The following is a 20,482-nucleotide window of genomic DNA, read 5'->3' on the forward strand; positions in this document are numbered from 1 at the left end:
GCGGATCCCCAGGTAGAAACACTCATGGAGAATGAGAGAATCTTTTTGAACTATCCAATATGAAACCTAGCAGTGACAGAGAAAATACTTCTCACCTGACACATCTGTAGTCTGCCTGATGTTATAGAATATATTTTGTCTGGACACCTCATTTTGGCTCAGTTTCTTCTCACCGCTGCAAAACCATACAGAACGTCAAGCAATGCAACTGTTCTCTCCCAAGTTAAAGTTCCAGTGCTTTACACAACAGGCAAGAGGCCAAATCCACAGCCAAAATTTTGGAGGTGGCAAGGGCAGGGTAGCCCAGCTCAGCTGTGGGCTAGAAACACTCACTGCTGAGCTTTCAAATTCAAGAGTAGCTTCTCTCTTTCAAATCTCATGTTTCTATCCGTACCTTGGTTGTTGTTGTTACAAGTAAAAGCCTCACAGCATTTGCACTCTGAGGTATCCAGGTAGGTATCCTCTTGGATGGTTTGGGGGATGAAGGTTAGAAAAAAAAGAAAAAGGCATAGGAATGGGGGGAAAAACACTAAAATAGGCTTTGGGTCATAGCAGAGTGCAGAATATTTGTGGCAGAAGAAAGACTGCTACAGAGCAGGTTCCTATCTTTTGCATACGTAGTGAGCTTTGCATGCTAATTAAAATCCTTTGAAGCTGATAGGACTGAATAGTTGTGGGTGAATTTAAGCTGATATGTAAGTCCTCGAATGCTGCGTATTCTTAAGGATGAGGTTATATCAGAAGCCAACCTAACTTTTCTCTTGTTTCTGTTGTATCCTTGATAGATAAAACCAAAGCTGGAATTTGTTGAATGTTCCTGTTCTGACCCTGATCCTCCAACATCCCATTTAACTACTCACATGATAAAGTTATTTGTAAATGTTAAATCTTTGCAGGATTATGATCTAAAGGAGTATTAGAGCCTGATCCAACTACTTCAGAGGCCTGCCCTAGATTTTGGTGATCAGCGTATCAGAGCCACACTTAAAGGGATCAAGATGCTGCCAGTGCTTATTGAAGATACAGTTTTCCTAAAAGCACAGCTCAGTGTTCTAGTATTGACACATCCAGAGCATGTGATACAACAGTGCACTTTATAGAGTGTATCTCACCACACTTAAGCTTAGCAAAACCATGATGGTTCGCAGTGGCTCCAGTAGCCTTTACTTTATTTATGCTTCCATAATCCAAATGCTTAGCAGTGTAAATATTTCCTCTGCGGGGCTATACACAGAGAGATGTATTTGCTTATATAATGTGTGAGGCTATGCCATGCAGAAACGCGAAATTTTGCTGGTGTCTGGGATGAGGGGGTTACCCGCTGCAGCAACATGGAGGCCTTAGCAGGCCCTGGTGACCCTGTCCCTGAGGTCCATGCCCAGGGCTCTCCAGACCAAGCCTTGCTTTGGAGAGGGCAGCAGCACTTCTGCAGCTTGTACATATTAGGCTTTTTTAAATAATAAAGGAAGAAAACAGCATGCTAGCCTGGAGGATTTTATGTACAAAAAACCCCCATGGCATTTCTTTTTCCCCACATGGTTTGCAATTTATCTCAGGACTACAGAAATTATGTTGTCTTGTTTTGTTTGATATGATGGTAGTCATGTTACCATGTGTTATGATGTGGCCATTCCACCCAAGCACCTTTGCACCCATTACAAACATGCATTAGTTTTGCTTAAGAATGATAGGAATAAGAATTACTTCTATGTTGTGGTGAAGAAGGTAAGGGTTTATGATGTAGCTGTGCCACATGGACATGGACAATTTGTTGCAGCCAGAATACAAGTTCCCTTGCCAGATTTGAGTTTAAGAATACTTCCTTTCTCATTACATGACATCATAATGAACAAACTGATATTAAATAGTATACAATAATCATTCATTGTTGCATAATACCTTTCATCTCAGGATTTCAAAGCACTTTACAATCATTAATCTGTACCTCTTAACCCAGTAATCACATGAGTAAGGTCTTCCTCACACAGAAGAAACATTTCCATGTACTTTCACATCCCATTGGAAATGAGAGGCGAAGAGGCCAAGTTTACCCAAACAGGAACTGGAATTAAAACTCAGTACATCTGTTCTCCATCAGCAGCTTTCTTCCTTTCAAATGCATCTACAAATCGAAAAGTCCCAATAAATATTTAAATATAGGTGGTTTTGGTGCTTATCCAAAACCTGATGCTGCTTGGTTTGAATTTAGGATCTCCAGCTGAAACAGGTCTGTTCTGTCGCTTCGTAGAGAAAAAATTCTGTCATGTCGTGCATGCAATCTCAGCAGTTTTGTGTGTTTTAAAAATGTCTTTCTTCACAAGCTGGATTTTGTTCAATATGCGTTACCAATTCTGACATATTGATCAGCAGTGTTTGGGACAACAAGAATACTTATCCAGGTGAATAGTCATCTCCCATGTGAATAACTAATTACTTCTAATCCACTCAATCACACTGTATAGAGAATGTATAGAAACAAAATCTATCAATAGGACAAGAACATAGCTTAACTCAGAAAAAGCTTTCAGAATGTTAACTACAAGTTACTGGAAGATTGAAAGTCTTCATAGGAGACAAAATATTGCTGTGACTGTTCAAAGTCAAATGTTATTTGTCACACTTTGTGTTCTATTTTTGGCCTGATTTTGTTTTAGGGTCATATTTGTCCTGGGGTGAAAGGGCTTAGGGCCAGTGTGAACCTGGACTTAATGTCCAAGAGTGAAGTGTGTCAGCTCTGTGAATTAAATTGTTTCTTCTGATTGATCTAAATGCCATAGAAATCCACAATATCAGGTTTTGATCCCTTGCATGGCTACTATGTATGATCTGGTGCAGCTTTCACTGTCTTTTTCAGGTAAGTCTTCGCCATCTTCATGCTTGTTTCTCATGACCGAAAAGCTGCCTGTTTGATATGATTTTTCTTTAGAAGGAGGAGGATTGGCAACAATTCATTACCAGAAAAAAAAGCGGGCACTAAGGCCTTCTAAATATAACCATTTACTGTATTTACTGATTTTATTTTTTTTCTTCATATGAAATTACTTTTCAGCTACTGTATCCTTTTAGATTGAGGCTGTTGTGTTATTTTTGAAACTTCCCATTTGAGAACAGTATTTCAAGCATTCAATCCTTTTCTTTTCACCATTTGTAGAAGAGCTCTGGGCTTTGACCCTGTCACCACCCGGGATGTTTTGAAACTTGCCCACACCTTTATTTACTGCGGGCTGGATTACCGTGATTCCTGCCAAACTTCCCTCCCAGACACTGCTATTAAAAGATTTTGTTAGAGTCAATATACTGAGAGCAGAACTTCATCATCTTTTAAAACTTTCAGGTTATTATTCTATTATTCTTTGCATTATGTGATGACATGTCCCTTTTGATTCTACTTTTAATTCGTTGTAGATACAAAGATCTTTACAGCTTTGATCGTAGTCCAATAATTCACAGGATATAGCTGGGATAGTTAAATAATTTTTTGATCAAGTAGCAATTTTACTGAATTTTAGGATATAATGTACTGAAAATAGATGATGTACCATTATTTAAACTGGGAAAGTGGATCATGAACTGCAGAGTAGTTGCTCTAAGACTCCTAGAGGCAAAATCAGATAAAATCTGAGATGGGTTGCAATAAGAAAACAAATAATTAATGGTAACATAATTAGTATCAGTTGACGTAATTTTATAGGTGACAGAGCTTGACAATGGACATGTAATGTGCATTTTTAAGTGTGGCTAATAAACATACCTATGTTGATCTAATATATGATTAAATCATCCTAAGGACATTGGACATTCTGCTTTAAAGAAAAAGAAAAGAAAGAAAGAAAAGCAATGTTAAATACCTAGTTAACTAATAGGCTGAAAAAGTGGTTATAAGAGAATATTAGTTAGTTTGAATTATTTCTGTTACTCCCAAGAATTCGTTCTTGCTCTGGTGAAATGCCGTGTTTTTATCAGTCAACACGGAAAACGCTGAGGATGGTAAGTCACTTATAAACCAGACCTGAATAATTTGATAAGGCATGATCGTTGGAATAATATGTATTTGAATATTAACAACCAATGCTAACGAAGACTACTTTATTTGTTTAATCCAAGAGTTCACGTTTGTCACAGCCCACAAGTAAAGGAAAGGTGCCTGGATGTTCTATACTCAAGCAAAAGAAACACCCTAAATTTGGAAGCAGAAACTAGATACTTTCAAGCCACAAATAACCTGCAGCAGATTTTTTATTCTGAGGCAAGCTACTTCTTGGTGCAAACTTCTTTGGTGTGCACAAACCTCTTTAATACTCGAGCCTTTTGATGAAGGCTAAAATATTTCTAAAACGGGTTCTATGATGCAAGCAGGAAGTATATGGTTGAAAATTAACAGCCCGTGTTAGATAGGAAGTCAAGTTAAATGATGATAAAGTTCCTCGGGTCTTTATGTATTTATCTTCCTTTGAATCCTATTTTCCTTCTGATTATTAGTAACCTCTGCTGTCAAGGGTATATTCAACATGTGTTGACATAGTAGAAGGTATGGCTCCATTCCTGTTATTTTCTGTTGCAACAGGACAAGGGGTAATCATTTTACACTAAAAGAAGGTAGATTCAGGCTAGACATGAGGAAGACACATTTTACAGAGTGGTAAAACACTGGCCCAGGTTGCCCAGAGAGGTGGTTGATGCTCCATCCCTGGAGATATTCAAGGCCAGGCTGGACGGGGCTCTGAGCCACCTGATCTAGTTGAAGATGTTCCTGCTCATTGCAGGGGGGTGGACTAGATGACCTTTGAAGGTCCTTCCAACCCAACCCATTCTAGGATTCTATTTCCACATACACATGCAACAATTCACAGAAGTTTATCAGAACAAGCTAAATTAGTGAGTGGGTTTAAAATAAGCCAATACTTTTAGTGCTTTACTGTTCCGTTTTGGTAAAAGGCATGATTTAAGATTATCCTTTTACTTTGCATGACAATGGCATTATTGTCAGACAAGGTGCTGCAACTAGGGGAGTAGTAACTCGGAAACAATAGGGTGTAACTGAGTTTATAAATCACTTATCCTGTGCTATCTACAGCCTTTTACCTTTTTGTCATATGTGAGTACTTCCTGAAAGCACACTGAAGAATATAGTTATAATTTGTTGTAAGAAATTAAGTTGTTTTCTTATCACCCAGATGCAGATCTGATCCTGCCCCACTGAAGCCAGTGGAAGTGTGATGAAGCTCAGCGGGTGTTGGTCTTGTGAACTTCTTGTATGTGCAAAAATGTGCTCATGCTGCATCCCTTGAGGTTGGGAGACAGAGTTCTCTCTGGGGCTAGGGAGACTTTTTCAGGGCCAAGTTAGGGAAGAAGCTTTAATCTGACTTGTCACTTTGGGAAGCCCTCCCTCGCTCCTGAATACATCAGCAGCCTGTGGTGACAGGTTTCCCAACTTACTGCCTAAGAGCCTCTGAGTATGCGGCGTTGGTGCTTTTTTTGGACCTATTTCTGGTATAACTGATGAATTCTTGCTTCTTGAGCATTTCTTAACCAAAGGCCAACAGATACATTACTCCTTGGTGAGTGTTTGGGTTTATTAGTCTATCTGACAAGATATATATCATTAGCAGTTTGTTGTGTTTCTTAATTTGCCTTGTCTTGATGAAGTTTGCTTTTGTGAGCTCCCTGGAAAGGTACACTGACTTACCTATGGATGGGTGACCAAGCTGAACTCCAGCTGGTCTGGTCGTTGCATCCAGTTCTGAACTCACCAGATCAGAGTAGAGGGGAAGGTGGAAAGGGGAAACTGAGCAAGTTACCCTCCACAGGACAGGGTGAAGGAATTGTTTAAGAACACAATACAAGCAGGGCCCTTGGAAGTAATACTGGTGCCTGGTATTAGCTGACTTCTTATTCTCTACTGTATATATATAATTTCACTCCATCTAACCTAAAAACTGCACTTGCATAATGAATTTTATTAAATAAAAGTTACACTGTTGAACTATTTAATTATACTTTGGCAGACTTGCATGTATTTTCAAATCCTGATTTCCTAATAACTTTCAAGGAGCTTGCCAAGTTCTCTGTTTAATTATTTCACCTATGTTTATGTGGGGAGTTTTCTTCTTAATCCAATTTCCTCCCTCTTTCTGTCTTCTTTCCTTCTTTCCCCTCTGTTGCAGAACACATCCTCAGGCATTCAGACTTAGGCAGTTATCCAAATCTATTTTAAAACAAAACCTTAAATCAAAGCTTCTTGCAGCTATAGGGCGAGGGTCACATGTACTTTCCCTGGGTCAGCAGGAAGACTTGTGATGGCATTGCAGACCCATCTCTCTTTCCTCTCCCAGTAAATACATGCATGATATAGAGCTATAAAACTGTTTATTTTTCAGAAGTCGAGCTTACCTTGTCCCTTATTGGACCAGTTGAGGGAACTTTGGCTCAGTAAAGAGAGGGAAGGGGGGCACATCTTATGTAAGAACCTTAATTTTTTTCCTAATTAACAGCAAAAACTTAGCAAAGCAGGTTTGGATTTTGCAGTGTTGACAAGAAGTTTCATTATTACCATAATAATATTACCTGATATCAGGGGCAGAGGAATGTAGAACATGAAATGCCATTCCGAGATGGGAGAAATCATGTCATTTTGCAGATACTGATATAAAAAGCTTTTGTAAGCGCTTGTTCATTTTTAATACCTTCTGTCGGTTTTCCATACTGAACCCACAGTAAGCCTGGAGTGATGTAGAAAGGTAGAAACTTTGAACAAAACTGGGAGTAGAAATATATATTAGCACATTTGAACCTACATTTGTAGCTGAAAACATTCTAGTATTTTTATTTTTCCCCTGCTGTTTCTATGGTAGTTATATGTCTTTCAGCTGCTTTTGAGTCGCTTTGCTGTACTGCTGGCTGTGAAAGTGAGAGAACAGCTTCTGCAGATGAAAGGCCAGCAATGATAGCACTGGAATTTGACCTCAGACGTTTATCAGAATGACGCTGTCTGTCAGACGATATGGCATTCTTATTTTTCCGACCACTTTTGGCATGGAATCAGGTTAGTTCAGGGTCGGGGCACGTATTGCCATGCCATGCATATACCCATAAATGGCATATTAAGACGCTCAAATGAAGTTAGCTTAGTTAATATAAAATAGGTTTCATTTCAAAAGCCCTCTCTTGTGTGTAGATATTTAACATGCGCCTCTGTCACTTCCAACCTGTTTTAAAAGTCTGCTTGAAAGAAACCACGAGGATTAGAGAAAGACTGGGTATTCTCTCTGAAAAAGAAAAAAAAAAAATCAAATGAGGATAATTTTCTTCTTATGGATCATGGGTGTTCTTCTGCTTAATAGATCAAGGTCTCATAAACTGCAATTGTTCCTTCCCGCCTCAGATCTGGGGAGTACCTGAAACAATAACAAAAAATAAGCTGCTATTCTAAAGATAGATTTTGAGTAAATGATGTTACTTGGGTGTAATCTCCATAGCTTCCTTTTCCCTCCCTGCAATTGAAAATAATGGAAGCAAATGTCTGGTGTATGGCCTGTGGGGGTGAAAGCTGGGACCAGATGTCAATTCAGTGCTCAGCCAGACTTGCGCTGTGAGCATTTGTTTCCTTCAGCCACAACATCCACAGCTGCAAAAAAGTACGACTCAAGAGCCCTCAAAATAAAAAACCCTGTCCTTTGTAATGCAAAATGCTATTATTTCCATGGTACTATTTCTAAGGTGCTACAGACTTGAGATTTATTTGCAGGTTGTGTTGCTTATGAGATTCCAATGGGTCAGGTTTGGTTTGGGTTTTTGTTGGTGCATGTGGACTAGGACAACAGATGCAGGTGACGATGTCTTTAAGCTAAATGGCTAAAATGCCAGAAATATGGTGCTTTTACATCTGGACAAAAGGAAATACTTCTATTGCTCTTCCTTTACTGTGGAGTGTGGAAGAAATTCTGGGCTTGTTTCCATGATGACTCATGCAGACAGCAGTTACGTAGTAGTTAATGTTTTAGGATGAAATTCCATCCTTAGTTTTTGATAATGCTTCTGCTCTTAAAAGGAGAATTGAGGTTGCTTGTGCTCCATATTCCAGTTCCATCTCTAATTTTTTTTTGCAGATGAATACGCTGGATGATGTTTGTGAATGAATATTTAAACAGCATTCACTTCTGTGCATGGGAAATGTAGCATGATCTCTGATATTCTAGAGCTGAAAAATTAGCAGTGAGTTACTAAATAAGTTGAAAATGACAGTATTAGTCAGTCATGCTTTTGTGTTTCCCAGACAGTTTCTTACAACCTGAAAAGATCAAGCATTTATCACTATGCCCACCCCAGACGAAGGAAGAGCAGCAGCAGAGTTATCCATGTTACAAATCTCAGTCATAAGTCTGTTTGTTTGCTTTTGAAATATAATATTGTGGTAGAGTAACGACAGAACTAGAAAGCATGTCAGAGTGAATGAATGAGCAAAATATTCTTGCTGAACAAGTGTCTTAGTGCTTCCAGTGACAAGGTGAACAATTTCTAACAAATTCCTGATCTAGAAAAAAAAAAGGAATCAGTTTAAACAGTATTTTGACTCATCAGTCAAGTTTTACGCATGCTCATAATTTTCTCCCTAGTTTTGAATCTTGTGCTTGGGAAGTGCCTGGGCTGATTGGCTGAGTCATTTTCTGGTGATTAAGTGATATGTCTGAACAGGAAACATACTGCAAAAGGCTTAAGGGGATTTATAAATAGAAAATATTCTGAGAGAAAATCATTACTCAGAAAGCAAATTCTATTCATACATGACTGCATAGATGTTGTCTGGCTTACAAGACCACTTTTTAAAGGAAAATCTTATTTATTAAAAAAAACAACAAGAAAACCCCCAAACTCTAATTACTTAATACTCTTTCTTTACATCTTCTTTCTATTCAGATGAAGTGTAGGGATGATAATAATCTTTAAACAAAGTAAACAGCCTTGATAGCCGCTCTCTTGTTTTTAAGGCCTGTGCTTTTGATTCTAAGAACACATATTTCTTTAAACTTTCCCTTGTTAAACTGACAAAATCCTGATTTGTCATACACTTCCCACGTGCTTTCTTCTGTGATACAGCATGTATATATCATATGTCCCATATACAGAGGGAGCAAGGAATGGAACACAGAAGCTGGGAATTACTGTGTTATTACAGCTTCTGCCATTGTTAAATTAGTGAGTCGTCTTAGCCAAATTTTCCTATAATTCCCCTAGTTCTTCCTAGGACTGTGATTTGTCTTTGGTTTGCTTTTCTGGAAAGGAAGGATAACAGCTACTCCCCCATTTCAGAATGGTATTTAACACAGGCTGGATGCAAAGCATGATAGGATACTGTATGATTCCCTTGAAGTAAATGAGTTTGTCCACAAAACCAGAAAGGGCTTCTTTTTTTCCCCTTCTCCAGTTAGCAGCAATCTTAGGATCCCTAGCTGGTCAAATTACAATGTAACTTACTGACAAACTGGTCATTTTGCTGAAAAGAGCAGTTCTGTCATTGTTTAAAGAGGAGCTATGTTGTTAACACAGGAAAAAAATATATTGTGGACAAGTAATGGAACTAAAATCAGACTTTCCTAATTTATAGCCGGATCCAAAGCTAACCAAAGCCAGTGGGAGTCTTTCCACTGACTTCAGTAAACTTTGCATATTTGTCCACAGAAGCGCTAGTGACACAGCCCAGCCAGGCCCTGGGAGATGCTCCAAGCCCTTGTTCTCAGCTGACCTTCTTTGGCCAGGACACAGAGCTGCTGGGGTGAAAATGGTGTTATGTACAGTACCAAGGGCAGGCCACATGAAAACCTGGAACAAAAAAACGCTGGAGGAAAACCCTCAGTAAAAAAGAAAAAGCAGAATATAAATAACAGTAAATGATAGCGGTATTATGGGTTCTTTTGCCTCCAGGAAAGCACCTCCACATTTATAAATAATGACATGCAGACATCAGTTTAGTTGAAGATGCTTATTGATGCTTTGTAGACTAATGTTTTAAGCAAAACAGAAGGCAGGAGTGGGCAAGTTTCCAGCATCTGACTATATTGTGAAATTAAAAAGTACATATAAGCTTTCTCTCCGTGAGTGTGCAGCGAAATGTACTTGTTGGGAAAAATCACAGAATTGACTGGGTTGGAAAAGACCTCAGAGATCATCGAGTCCAACCCTTGGTCCAACTCCAGTCCATTTACTAGATCATGGCACTAAGTGCCATGTCCAATCTCAGTTTAAAAACCTCCATGGATGGTGAGTCCACCACCTCCCTGGGCAGCCATTCCAATGCCTGACCACTCTTTCTGTAAAGAATTTCTTTCGCATATCCAGCCTAAATTTCCCCTGGCAGAGTTGAAGCCCATGCCCCCTTGTCCTATTGCTGACTGCCTGGGAGAAGAGACCAATCCCCACCTGGCTATAACTTCCCTTCAGGTAGTTATAGAGAGTGAAAAATCCCACTACTGTACACTAAAAAACAATGCTACATTATCACTGCCTGGAGTAAATGATAAGAGAAGTGGCGGGGCTCACGAAGGAAACCAGCCATTTAGTTAAATTTATTCAAGACAAAAGTCTGCTTGAAATGTAGAACTCTTTTGAACAGGAGGTTTTGTCTATGAAGTTTCCCAGTAAACCGTTCTCTGAAATGGTCTGTTAGATAGCAACTATATTTTATTGGAATTTAATATGAATTATCCATGTATATCTAAACTTCTGTTTACTGTCTGACAACAAATACTTGGCTGTGTGTGTAAAAGTCAAAGGCCAGGCAGTGATCTCTACATCACCAGGAAGTATTTCACTACTGTAAATAAACCATTTGAATCCTGTGATTTCAAGTTGACTTTTTTTTAATACTGAGAAACCTTTTAGTCTTTAGCTTATGCATTGTTAAACAGTATGTTGGTCAATGGGTGATGCCAGATGCATATCCTGGAAGAGCAGCATGATTACTGCTCATTAAGAAATTGCGAGGATACAAGCAGAAAGAAATACTTTCAAATGAGGAAGGTCAAATGGCAAAAGACGACTCTTCGGTTGTGCTGAGTTTCACAGGTCACTCTCATGTCTGAATTTTAAATAACCTACAAAGGGCACTTGAAATAAATGCCAGTTCTGCGAACACCATGGAGCAATCATAGACCAAGCTGAGGGACTAAGTTTCCGGACTAATGTGGCAGTTGTGAGATGTCTTTATTTCAGCCGTTGGGAAATGCACTTGTGCCCAGGCTATTTTTTTGGTTTTCTCCTCAAGTGCTGCTGTTACCATTCCAGAGGGTTCAAAGTGGTTTTGCTCTCAGTGTGTTCAGGCTCCTCCTTCACCGGCTGAAATGTGATATTTCAAGCTGTGTGTGTGCACGAGCAGGCAGGGTGGAAGGATGCCAGCTGTCCTGTTGACAAATTTGCAGATGCCCAGGACTTTTTTTTTTTTTTTTTTAATTAAAGAATACCTTTTCTTCTATGCTGGCACTGAGTTTGGAAAGCTACTGGCGGATGGTGCAACTCTGAAAAGGGCTCTCTTTAAGCTACGCTTGTTTGTTTAAAGTTGCCAACGTGACATGTATAAATACTAAATTACGGGAGTTCATAAAAATATTTTAGAGGTTGTCAAGAACAATATTACTTGTGCTGCGATCCAGTGAGATCGCGTGAGCTAAGAAAACCCAAGCAACAGAAAGGAGGAGGCTGTTTGACAAGCCCTGGTGTTACCCTGGGAGCTGGTGGCAATGGATGAGGTGGCACCTCTCTGTCAAGATCTGAGCCCATAGCCAGGTGGTGGTAGGAACTGTGGTTCTGCAGAGTCTGACATCTTGGGGGAGGCAGCAATGGGCGCTGAATTACCTGTGACATCTTTGAAATCTCCAAAGTTCATGGCAGGGAGAACGACCATGCCTTTATTTCGCATATGGTCTCAACGTGCCAAGTGCGTGCCGTAAAACTTGTTTTGCTGTGCCAGGTGGGCTGTGGCACTTGTCTCCCCTCTCATAAGCAGTGCTGAAGAGATTTGTGTCCCCCTGAGCCACTTGGAATTCAGCAGCTGGGTTTCGGTAGCAGCGGTGTCTGTGCGTGGCCTGTATCCGTATAGCAGTGCTGAGCTCCTCCGGGAGCCCAGGCATCAGTCAGGCTGCGCTCTTCCCATGGGCTCATGGAAAACTGACAGTGCTGGAAAGGGGCCAGTTTAACTGGGAAAACTGAGGTTGGCTAAGCTTGAACAACTTAATTATCACATAAGTTTAAAGAAGAAAATGGCTTTAGGCCCCATTTAAGAAACCAGGGATGAAAGGGTAGAAACAGGTATAAGCTGCTTTTTTTTTTTTTTTGTGATCAGATAAGAAAGAAAAAATCGTCAGTGCTGCTGTAGCTGGATATAAAATAAAAAAGAAAAAAACAAACCAAACTGAAGTTGCAGTGGGTAGTTAAAAAGCAATTAAACTTTCAAGAACATATTCCTGAGTAGCAGTTTGAGAACATTGTTGTAATTTTTACCCAGGAAGAAGGGAAGTCTGGTCTTTTGAGGATAATTTTTTTTAAGGTAGTGGTGATTAGAGACCTGTAACTCGCAACTTTATAACACCAACTTTGGGAAAAAGTCTCTTTTGTGTCTGTACTGTGGGCATGCTATCAATGCAAGAATATCCTTATACTTAGCAGTTGCGTTGCTGTGGTGAGGACTGCAGAATCCTTGCTTTTAACAGATATCTCAGGCTGTTTGGATTTTTTTGTTTGTTTTTGCATTTGACTGAGGTCAGAAGAAAAGCTGGTTATTGATTTAAATGAGCATAGGGGTGACTCTGGTGAGAGATAGGAGGCTGGATGAAATTCTCTTTCTTATCAATAAGCATAGTAATGAAAAATGTCAATATTCATGTTTCATTGAGTATAACCACTTACTTCCTGACCCATGACAACAACTGAGTATCTTTGAACAAAGTTTACATAAGCAAATATCAGACTGAAATGCAAACGTACAGGTAAATCAAATTTTTATATGCATCAATACTTTTCTTGCTGAAGTATATATTGTCATAACATATGCTCCTTAGGCATTCCACTCATGTTGACAGCATCCTTAGGAAACCTGTATCAAGATTATTTTGAAGAAAGAGTTAATGTGAAAGTAAGAATGACAATGACGGTAATTGACATTTCCTACAGAATCCAGAACATGGAAAGGAACTTTAGAAGTTGTAATTATACATTGGCCAGAGTCCTAATTATGACATGGCAGTAAAGTTCACATTTCTTCTTCTTTGCTCAGACCAGGAGTTTGCATTTTGGCTGCACTGTAGTGGTCTTCAAGTGCATCGTGGCTAAGTTTCATGTTTTTATATAAATGCTGATTGTAAATGGCGTTAAACGTGCATAACTCTTGTTTCTTAGCAACCTTATTTTTTTTAAACAAAGGGGGGTTGAATACATAGAATGTATTTATTTTATGCTGTCAAGACACACAATAATGTATAACAGACAAAACTGATACCCAGCAGTTGCTGATTGTTTTCTATTATCTCCATAGAGCAAGTTAGAAATATTTGTGTTAGATGATTTTTTAAAAAGACTTCAACTTCTTCCTAGCCATTTCTCCCTGGCCAAGCGTGAGAAGCGAGGTCATCCCTTCTCTAATACAGCGTAATGCAGCACAGTAAATGATCAGTTACTGGAGTCTCCCAAAGTAAACTCTGGAATTGCCAAAGAAAGTTCCTCCTTCCCTGAGAATAAAAAGAAAAAGAATTAGCATTAAACTTCTAACATGGGTTTGCTTACACTTACAGAGTCGTATTCATTAAAGAAACAATTACAATAGCACAGACTGACTACAAGTGTTTAACTTAAAAATGAAGAATGGGAATCTGTGAAACTAGAAGTGTGGCAATTAGAAGTGCTGTGGTTTCATCCTTGAGCTAGGCAAGTATGTCTGAGTGTTCAGCTGTCTGAGAAACAGTAATTTCCCTAGAATATCACCAGAGACTATCTCTGCACCCAGATTTACCGTGATGGTCCTCACTGGTTCAAACTGTGTGCCTTTCTTCCAGCAATGACACTCAGGGAAGTCTTTGTTCAGTAACACCCTCCAAACATAAATAACATTTAATTAAATAAAGTCTTTGCTAAGATATAATATGCTAACATCAAAGCATCTGGAAAGTGATCTTTGTCTCTGACAGGTTTCCCACAGACAAGAAATAACCTCAGGTTCTTGCTGGCAACACATGCAGAATGGTTAATTTGTGTTAAGCACGTATTTGCAGGAGATTCCCTTTATTCACTGACAGTCACATTCTAGGAATTATTTTCATGCAGGTGTGTGCTAAGTACACAAGTCTTCTATGTTGTTTGGTTATTTTTTTTTCAGAAAATTTCCCCAACATCTCTATCACAGATCACTACGTTTTTCTCCTGATATCATCTAAAACAACCGAGCCAGCTATTTTGCAATGTGACATCCTTTAAGCAGCTGACAGTTACCGGCAGATGTTTTAGCACCCTAACAAAGCAGAATCTGTTTACCAGCTGTGTGCAGCCTGGAATCGTTTGGCTTGAAAGACTGCGTGATAACTTAAATTTCTTTAGCACTTTAGCTGACATTTAAGTTTCATTTTGCTCTGCGAAGTCTTAATCTGAAATCAAGGCTGACCAAACTCCGTATATTTTCAGGAAAGGTGTTAGCACAGCAGTGGAGGAAGGAAATCTTATCAGCTTCGTTGAGCTTGGTTGGTTAGTTTTACGGAGTCGTTTGTCAGCAGAATCCAAAGCAGCAAAGCTGCAAGTATGAGCTGGGAAAATGAGGCCTGATCCAAAGCCTATTGGAATCCATGCAAAACAATGTTTAATTACTTGGTCCTTTTCTCTCTGAAGTCAGCGAGATGTTGACATTTATTTCAACAGGAGAAGTATTAATAGCTCTATGCCTTTGATATTCTCTCATACGAAGTTCTCACAGTAGTGAGTCCTGCAAATCAAAGCAGAATCAAAACTGTATCTAAGCACACAAACTCAAATATCAGAAATGAAAATATAAATTATCTGTGGAATAAAGCCCTTGGGCATGGAGGACTCAACATTAATAAAATGAAGACTTTTAGTGCAATAATTACTATATTCCTTAGGGAAAATATCCAAATATACGCCTGCAGAAGACTAAACCTTTTAACAGCTGACTGAAAGACTGACTTCAACAAGGACAGAAAAAAGTGCAACTATTTATAATAATGATTTATTCTACCTTTCATAATGTCCACCTTATTTGATTACCTGTCAAATCTCAAAATTCAAACATACCTTACAAAATGATATGTGCTCCAAGAGAAGTTTCAAACTTCTTAAGGTTCTGGTTGTTGCTTTTCAGGACTCTAAAAGTATTTCCATGATTTGCAATTACAACATCACAGAATCTGACACTATTCCTTACATGAAATGAAATGACACTGAGATGTGACTCTGTTGTAGGAATAAATACAGGATTATAATTTTATGGCATACTGAGAATTATCCTAGAGAGTGTGAGGTTCATCTGCCTTCAACAAATGAGTTTTTGCATTCATGAGGTGAAAATTTTGAAGAGGCTGGTGCTGGCTAGTTGGGTAATCTCTGTGTAGGATTGCAGTTAGCAAAGTGTCCTAGGAAATACATCACTTAACACTGAATGAAACTGGGAGCAAGAGATCATCCTGTGCTTGCTTTGATGTATTATTAGAAATTTCACATCAGTAAAATCCTTTTTAGCTTCAGGGAGATTTAACCAGCAATGACGTGTGAGCCAAAGAGTGAAATTTCCTAGATTAGTGTCAGCAACAAAGCTTATCTCCCTTTTTTTTTTCAAAATAACAGAGAAAATTTTGACATGTGGGGAAAACAAACAAATAACAACAAACCAAAAAAGCCCACCCAAACCCAAACAACAGAATATTTGTGTTAAAGGAAGAAGAACTAATGTTACCAACCTGGGGATGTGTTACTGGCCAGGTGTGCTGTGAGATAGTTTGCTAGAGGTTGGCCTCTTAAAAAATGGAGGCAAGACAGGGCAAATAGAAATCCTGGCAGTTCTGTGCTGAGGTGGGAGAGCTCTGTTGCTGGAACTGCAGCAGTGAGGCTGTGAGAAAATGCTAATATGAAGAATGTAGGGTGATGAAGGGCCCATCTCCAAAACTTCCCTAACAAATGAACTTGAAGTCATCTATGGGAATAGGGCTAGAAAATTAGCTAGGTGTGTTTTTTAATTAAGAAAGAAAGATCCTGTGGAATAGTTTAAATATTCATTATTTACCAATGAAACAAAGTGTTTTGAACTGTTCCTCAAGAGACATGTATAAATCTGTTAATGTGTTTAGAAACTAGAACAGAAATCTTGCTTAGAAGGTGTCTCACACTAGAATAGTTCAACTATATGCCAAGGGTATTATCTGTTACATTCAGGATCGGGTAGGAAGGGCTACTTCCTGCACATGTGGTAAGAAAATCCAGCTATTCCAGGCCCCAGGAAAATAATATGCTCCCACATAAAGAATTCAGCTTCCTTTCCTTAGATCTATTTTCTTTTCCTCAATCTATAAAGCAAAAATCCTTTAAAAGAACCACTCTAGTGGCTTTATATGTTCATTTTAAACAACAAAAAAACCCATTACCCAAGGAAGAGAATATGAGAATTTGCATTTAACCACTGATTCTCACCAGACATGACTATGATAACAAACTTCAAACCAAGAGCAGGAAAATACCTATGCTACCTCTCATGGCCTTTGTGGGATGTAGTAGAATGTCAAGGTGTTACTCTGATATGAGGGTTTCACCCTCATAAGCCCCCATGAAGTAAGGAAGTCTTGTTACCTTCATCCTATAGGTCACAAACTGGTACACAACCATGTATGTGCGACTTCTCAAAGTCATAAAGGAGATGAATGGAGGAGGAGGGAGTTGAGGATGGTCTCCTGAGACCCATAACAACCAGATTGTCTCTTTTGTAGAACAAAGTTCAGTTGACTTTGAAGAAATCCACAATTAATCCAAAAAGATCAGACAGGTTGTTTAAATATCACAAGAAGAGATTTTATTGTGTTGGATATGTAGATAGTATTACATTTACAAGAATTTGAATAGATAGGCTCGCACATGTCAGGAAAGGGGGTGCTTTACATAATCAGCCACTGTGAGGGGATGAACATCTCACAGCGGAGTTAGCAGGCATGGCTTTATACTAATTGATAAGGCTGGATTGTTTTTCATAAGGGCTATTCTTATTCTTTTTTTTTCCTATCCTTTCAATGGGGTAGAAAAGACTAGGGCCAAACAAAAAAGGTTTACAAAGCAGCTGCACTGTTAAAAATAATGGGTTGGGAAGGTGGTGTCACTAGAAGGGGAGGCTGCGCAGCACCCGGGGAAGTCGCTGTTGCCCTTCATGGTTGTGTTTCCCACGCTTCACATAAGGGAGGGTGGGCTGGGGTAGCCACAGAGCCACATCTATTGCCAAATTTATGCTTCTTGATTAGCATTTATTAATCTAATCTTTACTGAAGTGTGTTCATCTTAGCCCAGAGTGATTAAACTGTATCTTAGTTATGTTTTCCTTTGGAGAGAGGTGTGACTCTGAATAAAGAATTTCTTAATTCTGGTTAAGTAACATCTAATGAAATGTAATTTTTAAAGATGGTTATGATAACAGTTAAGATTAGTGAATGTCAGCTAAACATTCATCTTTTGGCCGTTTCAAAGCTCAAATATTTAAGGATAATCAGTAAATGTACTTGTTACAGTTATTAGAACAGAGGTGGTGGCCTTCATGCAGCCCCTGACATGGATCCCTTTTACAGAGAGTGCACAGAAATTTTGGAAGGACTTGGGAGGAAAGGGTTATCTTTTAATGGACTAATTAGCTTTTTTTGAAAGGGATGGAGAGAAGAGGACAGCCGGTAAAGGTGAAGAGATACATGGGAAGCTGTAAGCATCTTTCCTAAAGAAGGAAGTTTTGGAATATTTCCCAGGAGGGGTTAAACTCTTTTTGACTTTGTATTTTCTGGGTTCTCTGTGGAGGAAGCTTGCTAACTACGGATCACTTTTGCTGGGAGTTTGCCAATAGCATTTTTTCATTCCTTGTTCTTGCCTTCCTGAAGGCTGCTAGAGAAGATGTAGTCTTTCAGATAGCAGGGAAACAGTACGCACCATTATTTCTATATTCTAGCTTTTATCACTTTGAGGGAAAAGTACATTTAATCTCCCCAAAATAAATAAGGATATAACCACACTGCAATTCATAAGTTAATGATTGAGTAGAACTTAGGTTCAGCAAACATGATGCAAGAAGCTAGGAGACAATTTTCAACCCAAATAACAGGTATTTTCCACAAAAAAGTCTACCTTGTGGCCAACAAATTATTTTAGAGTTGGCTAAATGCTTGGCTCATTAGAGATTGTGTTACATTCAGCTGTGCATAGATAACTAGGGCCACATTTGCACTTGTTTTCTCTCCCCGTTTTCCAAAGCAGCTTTAAATTTGGCTCAGAACTGGCAAGTGTGCAAAAGGTCAGATAGCTCATGTCATGGCAGACTAGGGTCTTGCTGCAGCCTTCTTCAAGGTTATTTAAGGTATAGCATCTGTGTGGTGTAAGTAAAAATATTTATGAATGTTTTAAGTTACCTAAAAGTAGGCCAGCTGAGCTTTTTATCAAACCTTTAGGTTAGTGGATAGCAGCTTTAGCTGTGGATTACTTCACCCTCCCTCTTGCAGCAGTTCATGTGAATCCTAATGGCTGTTTTTTGCTCTTTCTTTTTTCATAAAATTTCACTTCTAGCGTTAGTAAGATGTTATTGTCAATAAAAGTCAAGGAGCTGGAGTGCAAGTGCTCTTAGTTACATTACCTATCAACCTCGAACTACCTTTCCAGTAGTTTTCCATTTGCTTGCTGACCTAAATCTTCTTAAATCTCTTAAATATATGACAACCTTTAAGCTTCCTCAAATACAGAACCTACACAGACGAAAGGAGCCGCTTCCGAGTTCCCCGTTTCGCGCTCTGCCGGATGCGCTGACACTGACACACGCACGCACACCCCCACTTCCCCAATTTACAGGTGGCATCTCCACCGCCCCGACGGTATCTTCGTGGGGAGCAGCAGAGGGGGACGCCGCTCGGGGCGGGACCCGGCCCAGCAGGTGAGCCGCTGCCTCCCGTCGGGGGTGCGGGACCGCGGGGCCGCTCCCGAAAAGCTACGAGAGAGCGTGGGATAGGGGGGAACCCCACGATTCGGGGCGGCGGGAGAATGCACCTTGCTCGGCGGCGGCCGCCTCGGGGTTGGGGCGGCCGGCCCGCCCGCCTCAGCCCGCCCCGGTACTGGGGCCCCGCCCCGAGCCGCGCCAGCCACGGGCAGCATGTGGAGCGGCGCCGCCGCCACCGGTGGGTCCGCGGACCGGGGGGCGCTGCGGCGGGCGCAGCAGGTGCGGTGGGAGCGGGACTCGGGGCGGGGGGCGGCGGCCGGGGCCGGAGGGTCCCGCCGCGGGCGGGGGCACCCGGAGCCGGGCGGTCCCGCCGCGGGTGGCGGCGCTCGGGGCCGCGCTGTGCCGGGCAGGGCTGAGCGGCCGGTGCCGGCGGGACGTGCGGCACTTGCTGGGCTGAGCCGGGCGGGTTGGGGGTTTTGCCGGCCGTGGTGCTTGCCCAGCTGAGGGCTGAACCTGCGCGTTTGTGGTACCGAGGGGTAGCTCTGCGCACTCGGTTTCCTGCTGTGTCGGAGGGCGACGCTGGAGAAGTAAAAATAATCTTTACGTTCGTAAGTACCCTGCGATTAAAATAGTAAAATGCCTTACAACAGGAGGCTATTAGTTTGGACGCGTCTTAATGAGTGTGTTAATCAGCGTAACATCCTTCTCTGCTCACCTTTTGGGCTAATTGAATATGGCATCTGTTGGGTTTTTCTTTGTGCTTTGAAGTATGTGTTAACCTGTGATAGTAATTGTCTTGTCATGTTCACTACGTTTTTTAATGTGTAAATTCAGCATGTGACTTGAATTCAGATAGTTGGCCGTGGGTTGGCTTGAGGACTGATGATTGTAGATTTATTTGCCTCTAGGCTCATAGGGTTGAACCACTATCAAAAAGTTTTAAGTTCTCAAGCTTATCGGAAAAGATCTGGAGGTCTCTCGACTTTAAAAACTGTTTACAATTGGCAACCTTGCTGGTACTTTGAGCCAAAATGCGATCTGAGTGTGGAAACCAAACTGCGTTCTTGTGTCTAAAGATGATCCCTGCAGGTCAAAACCGAGGTGTGTTGGCATGGCCGGGAAACTTCAAATGAGCGTGGACTTTTTTTTTTCCTTTCCCTTAAAGACTCTAAATTTTACAATAGGTGGAGCAGTGCAGTGTGGTGCTGGCAGGCCCAGCTGGGTGTAGTTTGCCCCCTCTCTGACTCTGCTGTTGGTTTTGAGGAAGTTCTTAATCTCTTGGTGACTCAGTGTCCTAATCTTTAAAATGGCTTAATAAGACTTGTCACGCTT

At 40.4% G+C, this 20,482-nt stretch overlaps 1 protein-coding gene across 17 annotated transcripts in view; it reads left to right on the plus strand.

The window, feature by feature from the left end:
* The first annotated feature begins 5,428 nt into the window (after window positions 1-5,428).
* The window catches only part of MICAL2 (microtubule associated monooxygenase, calponin and LIM domain containing 2), a 146,429-nt gene continuing 131,375 nt past the window's right edge, over window positions 5,429-20,482 (plus strand). For 10 of the 17 annotated variants that reach the window (XM_082057580.1, XM_082057584.1, XM_082057586.1 and 7 more), the window contains exon 1: window positions 19,280-19,429. The gene's annotated coding sequence lies outside the window, so the exon portion shown is untranslated. Of the gene's footprint in view, window positions 5,559-19,067; window positions 19,148-19,277; window positions 19,430-19,522; window positions 19,759-20,482 lie in introns of those variants that run through there. The other 7 variants (XM_082057582.1, XM_082057590.1, XM_082057594.1 and 4 more) reach the window with 6 other exon arrangements.

Source organism: Streptopelia decaocto, assembly GCF_964273445.1.
Source record: "Streptopelia decaocto genome assembly, chromosome: 7".
Taxonomy (NCBI): domain Eukaryota; kingdom Metazoa; phylum Chordata; class Aves; order Columbiformes; family Columbidae; genus Streptopelia; species Streptopelia decaocto.